The sequence below is a fragment of the Anneissia japonica genome, unplaced genomic scaffold, assembly GCF_011630105.1.
Source record: "Anneissia japonica isolate Jap-2015-1 unplaced genomic scaffold, ASM1163010v1 scaffold288206_len369265_cov204, whole genome shotgun sequence".
NCBI lineage: Eukaryota > Metazoa > Echinodermata > Crinoidea > Comatulida > Comatulidae > Anneissia > Anneissia japonica.
In genome coordinates this window covers 60,700-70,059 of record NW_022696227.1, presented here as the reverse complement: position 1 = coordinate 70,059, position 9,360 = coordinate 60,700, and the positions used below count along the sequence as shown (strand labels likewise).

The following is a 9,360-nucleotide window of genomic DNA, read 5'->3' as shown; positions in this document are numbered from 1 at the left end:
GCAATAATATCAAAATATTAAAAAAATCAAGCAAAAAAAAACTGTTTATAAACATTTTCCAAAAACTTCAAATAGCTTATAAGAAATATATTAACTTATTTTTAGTAGGCCCTATATCATCAAAATTATGGTATTCATTAAATATTATTATTAAACGGTAAAATGTGTTCATTTTTTTTTAAGTTATCGAGAAATAAAAGCTGTTTTTTGTCATTAGTTTTCTTTTAGTGTGATTAGCCTACTAGTTATGTGCTAAAGTTATATTTCATTCTATCGCTGCATTCTATAAATAACAAAATACAACCAAACGTGTTTTTGTCATTGAGTAGGCCTATTATGTTAAGTTTATAGTGAGCATGGCATTCTATTTTAAGAGATGCCATTGACTTCAATTCCAATTACTCTGCTAGCAATTTCAGTAATCTCGTTTTTCTTTTAATAGTTTTCTTTGTTGAGCCATTTAGGTGTAATTTGCTACGAAAATAAATTACGCATTATGTCACAATCTGGTAGAACAACGATAAAAAATCTTTTACAACGATAACATCCTTGATTTCTCTATTAACAAAATAACTTTTTTGGCTTGTTTTTACTTTTAGTTTGAATCTTCTATTTGTTTTTTTGTGTTCTGTCAAATACGTTTTTCTTAATATTACCAGGGTCTGAAGTTTTATTCTTTATAAATTACCTATTATGATTCTTCGTCAATTAGCATAATTATCTGTGTTAAAATTTTAAAATATCAACATTAATGTGGCACAGGTCGAAACAATCACGTTCTTGTAATAATAAATTTATTTATTTATTTATTTGTTCTTTATACTAGATACCTCTAGAGTAACATGTTAACTGTCCTCTCAGAGGGCCAAAAAATATTTAGGCTTACATATAAAATTGAAAAATTAAAATTAATAACTTTTAATTTAAAGAAATCCTTAAGTTGACTACCAGCCAATTGACGGGATTAAAGACGAGTTGACGTATGAACAGTGGTGTGGATCCAGAAATTTCCGACTGGGGTCGAACAAGTCCGACAGGGGTTCTTAACCAAATGGCCGACTAGAGCCTTGGTCATGGTCCCGGAATAAAAATCCTTGTTAGGGTTCATCAGAGTTTTTATATTACTTAATATAGCCCGAAATTGTGCTTTTAGAAGACAATATTAGGGATTGACATTCAACATACGTTATTTGGATATACTGTAATTCATATAATTAGTATTTTCGGTGCGACGACCTCTGTTGACTAGTTTTCAATTGAAATACTAATAACTAATTTAAACATAAAATATTGAATTTCAACTTTTAATAGCTCAACACAAACCATATTTTAAAGCTAAATATGCAAGTTACATAGCCGTACTTCAAAATGCACCGTGTGAGGTATTCGCATCAATCATATTCGATTCCTGTTTACGGAGACATCGTAATGACGTCACATTTACTCGAGGGTTGAGTATATCCACAGAAAATCACCACATTCAAGTTGCTGTCCAACCCCGTCGTCTTTGTGGAATTAGCCAAAAAAAGTATTTTCTATTAGTTACTGCTACCATTCGTTTTCGGAATTAACTAAAACCTGTTCTGTGCGCTATAAAATTGCTGTTAGAGTAAACGTATACGCGCCAATAACAACAAATTGCTGTCCGGCAATGACGGAATGAGAAGAGCGATTGAACATTTACAGGTCGTTTTGGAGATTCTCAGAATTACTTTGATCAGATCTTTTAGAATTGACACGTCAGAGATAAAGTTAAAACAACCGAAGACAACGTGGCTCTCCCGGGAAGGTAATGCTAATGAGGAAGCGTTATAAAAGACAGCACAACCGTCAGAATCGTGGTAACGATAATGGATCATCATGCTGCACAAAATGCTAGCCTCTAAAATAATAAAAATATGTATATTGGCGTAGGTGTTGTGTATGACGTTAAAGCGATGGCAAACATGATTTTAATATTTTATACATATAATTATTTACAATTTCTTAAAAACTCGGCAACAACCTTTTTTTTCATTTTCATTGATTGTGCTAGGTTACTTTATGTAGAACGAACATTTGTAGGCCTACAGAACTATTATTCACTTACTCAATTTGATTAGTCATCTTATGTAGAACGAAATACTCCTTGTAATAAATTTAAAAACTAAAAATTGCAAATTGCAAGTGAAGTGCTGCGAAGTACAACTGCATATAAATGTTCTTCGAACAAAATTATTTATACGAGTCAAGTGAAAATAATGAATAATAAAAATATAACAAATAATATGAGACACGACCCATTGTCTATATTAGAACACTTCACATTGGGTAACAAAGTCGTAATTTTTCATTTTTGTCAAAAAGTGTCTATAGTGGTTGATTATAGTTTAGGTTTCTTTAAAATAAAGTTTTAAAAATTTCTATGTATGTGGAAAATGTAGTTGATTACGAAAGGTTACAATTTTTATTTTGAAGACTGCATGGTCTAGGAAGTGTACATATTTTTATGGGGCAAGTTTCTAAGGGCGGGTTTTCTATGGGCGAGTTGACTGCCAAAGAGTGTTGCCAAGGTGCGAGCCAGCGTGTTATTTGATCACAAGTGCGAGAGACATCCTAACTTAAGTGTGAGCCAGCGAGCCATGACGTCACGACAATAGATACGAGACGTTACTCGAGTTGTGCGAGGTATCGGCTGAGATTTGTGGAGTACAATTCAAAAACAACTATAGGTCTAATAATGAATTATTGTGATGTTAAATAGACAATGTTAGCTATCAATGAGCGACGTTGTTTTTCATTGGGACCTTTGTCCCTTCAAGGCTAGGCCTATACCATCCTAGCTAGTCTAGGCCTAGAGTAGGATAAGGCTAGCGCGACATGCGGACGTTGGTACGTGTTGGTTACGGTAGTCTACAGACGTCGCCTAAAGTAATTGATTTTACCCGGCAGAACGAAAGAAGTAAACTCCGCTTTTCAGTCGTCTTAGGCCCTTGTTTTTTGACAAACAATGACCTTTCAGAGGTCAAATTGCTGTCAAGAATATGAATTGGCTGCTTCGCAGCAAATACATTTTTGGAATTAGATATTCAACTCAGGAATAAAAACCTTTTCCACGGAGAAGCATCAACATATAGGCTCTCATATACAAATATTATTATGAAAATACATGTAATAAAAAGTACGATATGAATAAGTTGAAAATGAATCTTGATAAAAACAGTACCCAAATACGAACATAAAATGTTATAATCGTATCAATCACAGCCCTTCAAAGATCAGTCACTTTTTCAATTGCATGGAAAAATGTTGGACTTCAACCTGTAGCCTCTCAACATTATAGCGAGCGTCATTCGACTAGGCCACAGAGACCTATATGCTATCATGCTCACTGAGTAAGCATGCAAGAGAGGAGGCCTATGTGGTATAGATCTGCGCATGTATCATTTTTGTAGTATTAATAATATATTTATGTCGCGCGCTGCCCAGTCATCACTCTCGGGACACAAAAACACTGCAGAACGGTTCGACAACAGGAGGAAAAAAGAAAACGAAAAACCCCAACAAGTTAATGGCAATCATAACCCTGCAAAACAACAACAATTATCAGTCACAGTATTAACATACTAAATCTGAATCAATTAAATACGTACAGTAATTCAATAGGACTAACCATCATTAAACGTATTTAACGTTATACAGATAGCAAATAGACACAATAATCATTAGCAAGTAATGCATGTATTATTATAGAATTGACATTATGGTAAGCATATTTTCTTTTTAAATCAACACATTATCAAAGATGTAATAGTAATATGAATCAATTATCAATCTTAATACATACCGCAATTCAATAAATAATCGGCCATCTTGACTTTCAGGTTAACGATAGGCCTAACGATGCAAACGACACGGTACTCAATCTTCCAATCATGGTCCTCACAGTGACAGAAGATTGTACTTCATAATGCTACAGAATTAAACAACGAAGTACCAACTAAATATGGGTTCTATATTTAGTTGGTACTTCGTTGTTTAATTCTGTAGCATTATGAAGTACCAACTAAATATGGGTTCTATACTGTATTTTCCAATAAATATAAAATATTCAATATAGTACCGGTAGTAATTAATTAACACAGGTAATTGCCACTAATAAAGCAGTACCACAACCATGAACAATGCAATAGTCTACATTATCACAACTTCATCGGCTATAACAAATATAATTATTAACATCAACATATAAATTTTTGGATTATTTAATTATTGGTAACTACTATACCAATACCAATGACTAATCGCACCAACGTACTATTGTCAACTGATGGATTCTATAGCATTCAAACCTGCCGCGCACAACCCCGAACTAATTACCATACCGGTGTAGCGCACACAGGATGAATATTTTACATCCATGCGTTCATTTAAAAGTTCGAATCCCACATTTATCATACCCATTTATACTCTTCTTTGATGGCGGCACTACGGATAAAAATAACTTAAAAGCCACTTACATAAACCATGTGACCAGCCTCGTACTGGAGCTCCTAATCTTTATAATATACCGGTACCGTAAAACCTCGAATTGAAGCACAATGGTTTTAACTTTGAGAAGAAGCCCATCTCACCTTCTTTAGTCTGCAAACGTAGCCTCAAAAAGAAGGCTATGGGCTTCTTTTCAAGATGGGCTTTTTTCGAGTTAGTACAGTATAAATTGTACATTTAATTTCAGAGAAACAAAATAAATTAAAAGCACGCTTGTTTTATAGAGTAGTTTATAGCGATTTAATGCCGGTTACACTCCATGATACAGATTGATAATTAAAATCACATAATCGTAAGTTTGTCATTTTCGCCTTTACTTCGCGTATATAGAACTAAGTATGTATTAGAAGTATCATTATGCAATTTCAACAATGCAATAATATTTTAAATTACAGAAATATCAATTTGTCATTAAGAAAACATTTTTTGCTTTCTTGTCAAATGCTACCCAACTAAATAATGATTATCTGATGAGACCAAGAACAGAAAACGAATGTAACATCTGGAAAAACTCTAATCAATTAATGAAAATATATTTGAAATGTTAGAACACATTGAAATTATGTTTTTATTAACTTATACAACTTTTACAACAAATAGTAGGTCAAACTAATAGACCTTACTAATAGAAGAACTAATTTGTTAGTGTTGTTATATTTTTTTAATTTAGCCGATTCCATTTCGGCCGCCAGGACGGGGATGATTAATAGGGCGCACTGCAACCCTATCTTAATAATTTAAAAAAGTATATAGAGTATATTCATTAAAAGATAATAGGCCTAACTGACTTAAGTATAAAGTAAGCGATTCTAATATTGCACTTTATTGTTAGCATTTATATTGATATCAATGTATTAATAGAGAATCGTATAATGACAATGTTTTACGGTACTTTCAGAAATGTTTATCCTTTTTATAAAACTCTGTTGACTCACTTTATACCACACAACTAAAAAAAATAATATTATATGAGAGGATGTAACAGATTAATCTTTCGATGGGATTTAATAATAAAAAGAATCCCATTACAGTATTTGACATTACTAAAATAAATTTAAACTAAAGGAAATCGGCAGATGAAGGTTAATAAAGATGCAGTGACAAACCGAGTGTGCGGGGGTGACGGTCAGAATATTTAGGTTAAGTATAATTATGTGGAAGACGCTGTATGTGTATGTAAGTTGAGTGGGTATATACCTTTAACAGTTATATGTCAAAATGCATTTGTATCAGAGCATTGTGGTTGACGGGTATTCTTCTTTTTATTAAAAGGTAAAATAAATCATTGTTATCGTCTCATCTCATCTCATGCATTCGTTCGTTCGTCCGACCTTCACGGTCCATCCATTCATCCATTACCCATCCTTCCGTCCGTCCGTCCATCCATCCATCAACCCATTTGACATTGTATGTCAAAATGCATTTGCATCAGAGCATTGTGGTTGACGGGTATTCTTATTTTTTATTAAAAGGTAAAATAAATCATTGTTATCGTCTCATCTCATGCATTCGTTCGTTCGTCCGACCTTCACGGTCCATCCATCCATTACCCATCCTTCCGTCCGTCCATCCATCCATCCATCAACCCATCCGGCGGTCCACCCTTCCATCCATCCATCCGTATACACATCCGTCAACCCCGTTTCCAACCTCGAGGTCGGGCTTTCAATCCCTCTCTGTGCATTTAGCTTGTGTTCTTGAGCAAGGCACTTTATCTGCACTGTTTCTCTCCACGCAGGAGTATAAATGGGTACCTGGTGGTGTTGCCTGCTCCTGAGCTGATTACCAGCAGCAACACTTAACGCATGTGGACCAATGACCAGGGAAAAGAATTACACTTTATAACCTCAAGGAAAAGGCGAATTATAAATGAACGTACCAGTATCAGTACCAGTTCCATCCATCCATTCATCAATCCATCTACCCACACGCCCTTCAACCCATCCATCCATCCGTCATCCATCCATCCGCCTCCTATCCGTCCGTCCAACCATCCACTAAAATTGTATGATGGGAGCTTTTTTCTGATCTTATTGCCTGAAATTTTTTTTCTGTGTCTTTTTTTTTTACAGTATTTAGTCCTCAATGATCGTCATTTTAGGAACTCTTATAATTTTAACTATGATTCTTAATGTCTTTACAACACTGAAAAACGTATTGATTAGATATCGTGTTTTACTAATTTTTTTTATGTATTTTAAATTGTGCTTGGCAATGTGTGTTTCCAAAAAAAATAAAAAACTATTTTTATATACATTTGTATTTTTATGAACAAGTCAATAATAAATCTTGAATCTTTTAAGGATTGAAAATGCTTTAAAATGCTTTAAAAAACCAAACAAAAATTCAGCACTTAAATGATGGTGGAAAAGGAAGTGAAAATAAAATATCTTTTTTTTTAACAATGCCGACTGTAAAATGAATGAATAATCAATGGTTGCAGATATCTTGCCTAATGACCATACATATTTGTAAAGTATTATATGTAATCAATGCAGTGTTTATAAACTACATATCAAACGGATGTATTCCCACGCACTTGACGATTATCATCACAAATGTTTTTCTATCTGCCATATTTCGACAGTAAAATCCATTTCAACTTCAATATTTATTATTTTACCAAATTCAAGACGCTTCTATCGAAACAAGAGAGAATAAACCAGATGATTTGTTATCAAAATTTTCCGAATGTTTCTAAATCTGTCTTGAAAGGGAGAATCGAAGAGAGAGACAAACACGTTTACTTCGAGATTTGACAGATAGGCTCCGTCACTGATCAATAGACAGGCCTGCTGTTTTCCTTTTGTCCAATAACATCAAACTGTTTCAATAAAGGTTATTTTGTATTACGATACATCACTTTTACAACTGGCATGACATGCTAAACAGCCTTACGTACATTATGTGTCATTAGGGTGAATCTTTAAAAAATATATAGAAGGTTTGTGACGTCTGGTGCCGCAAGCTAGATGTAAGTCATACTTTTTAAAAACTATATATATATATATAATATATTATATACTATATTGAACGTGGCAATTAAGTATGCAAAAATTTAAACACAAAATTGCGATTATCACTTAAAGTTTATATTTGTTTCTGAATGATAAGGAACTAGACTAATACTTAAATGCCTACCATCACTGGTTGAATGCGTTTTTGAGCTACCCACCCCTTTTTTATTGTTTTATTGTCCATCGGGGTAGTAATTGATACCGTGCCGGACTAAAAATATTTAACGTACCGTATCAGACACAACCCTTCAACAAAAAAGTTTCTTGTGTAAGAAAAAATGTATCTGGCGGGGTTTGAACCTGCAACCTCTGGCTGTTGAAGAGCTATGCTTTCATTTATAACACCACCTGTTTCTATATTTGAGCACTATATCTATTATTTACATATTTGTTTAAGATATTTGTTATATATATTATATATACATCCATACAACAAATCAAATATAGTATAATGCAACATATCATAGAATGATTTCTGAGTCCAGGATGTCGATTATAATATTTATGACATGATAGTAACTTTGGTATAAAGAAACACCTCTACAAGTGGTAATTAAAGATGTTTGTGAAACACTGTTGTCCCTGTCGGGATTTAAACCCACGATTTTCCGATTATTTTATCCGTTTTGTATTTGCAATTTTATTTGGTTTGCACTCTCCTGAACCTATAGTTAAGGTGCATCACCTCCCACCGTCCATTACAAATAATTAAACGATAATCAAATAAGCTTCAAGCTAACAACAATTTCCAACAAATTGGACCTCCGATATCCTGTTTATTACGCAAACCACTCTTGGCGCTGTCGACAATTTTTTTTGGAATATAATGCGACCAATGAGAGATGTTCAGAAGAAAAGTGTGCACTCAGATAATGCAGACGTATCACATGGTATTTCCATTATCAATTGACCACTTTGGATAGGCAGATATCTCGAAAATATTTACACGGAAATTACTATTTATCGTGAAAAGGTAAATTGTTTCATTTCTTTTATATACTTATACAACAAATGCACTAGAATCACAAAAGTCACCATAAAAAGGGTATAACCGTTAATCATAAAAGGTAAGATGATAACTTTTACTTCTTAATTTAATACGAAAGGTCGGGGGGCTTGATGTGTTTGTGGGTATCATGAAAGGAGCACTTGTTGGTCAGGAGAGAAGTCCCCATGATCTGCATTATGACAGCATGCAGGCAAGAATATTCTGATATTTTATATTTATTTGATGATTTCTTAGAGGGGATGGGAGTTCGTTCGGGGGATATGGGGGGGGGGGTGTCAGCCAAACCATAAAACCCTGTTTACAAACCTGTGTTCATAGTAGAACAGATGGGAGTTCGTTCGGGGTATATGGGGGGGGGGGGTGTCAGCCAAACCATAAAACCCTGTTTACAAACCTGTGTTCATAGTAGAACAAAAATTCATACAATATATGGGGAATTTCCATTGCTTACAAACTGATACTTAAAAACAAAGAAAGGTATCATAAAATATCATATCATGTATCATAGCATATACAGACACAGATTACTTTATTGCCCATTGATTGAATTTACGTTACGATACGATATCAGATAGCATCGTATCATATCATTATATATCATATCATTTATCACATCATGACATTTCATATGCCTATATCATATTATACCATATTATATATTATATGGTCATATGTTACATCACCTATCATCATTCATATATATATATATATATATATATATATATGTATATATATGATATATATGATATATATATATCATCATATAATTTCATATCATCGTATCATATTGTCAAATCACATTAC

The 9,360-nt window shown here is 33.5% G+C and overlaps 1 protein-coding gene across 1 annotated transcript in view; it reads right to left on the bottom strand.

Annotated features, from left to right (window-relative positions):
- LOC117101748 overlaps positions 1 to 3,842 on the bottom strand; it is an 11,206-nt gene extending 7,364 nt beyond the window's left edge. The window contains exon 1 of the mRNA XM_033241789.1: positions 3,827 to 3,842. The gene's annotated coding sequence lies outside the window, so the exon portion shown is untranslated. The remainder of the gene's footprint in view (positions 1 to 3,826) is intronic.
- Positions 3,843 to 9,360: the final 5,518 nt, after the last annotated feature.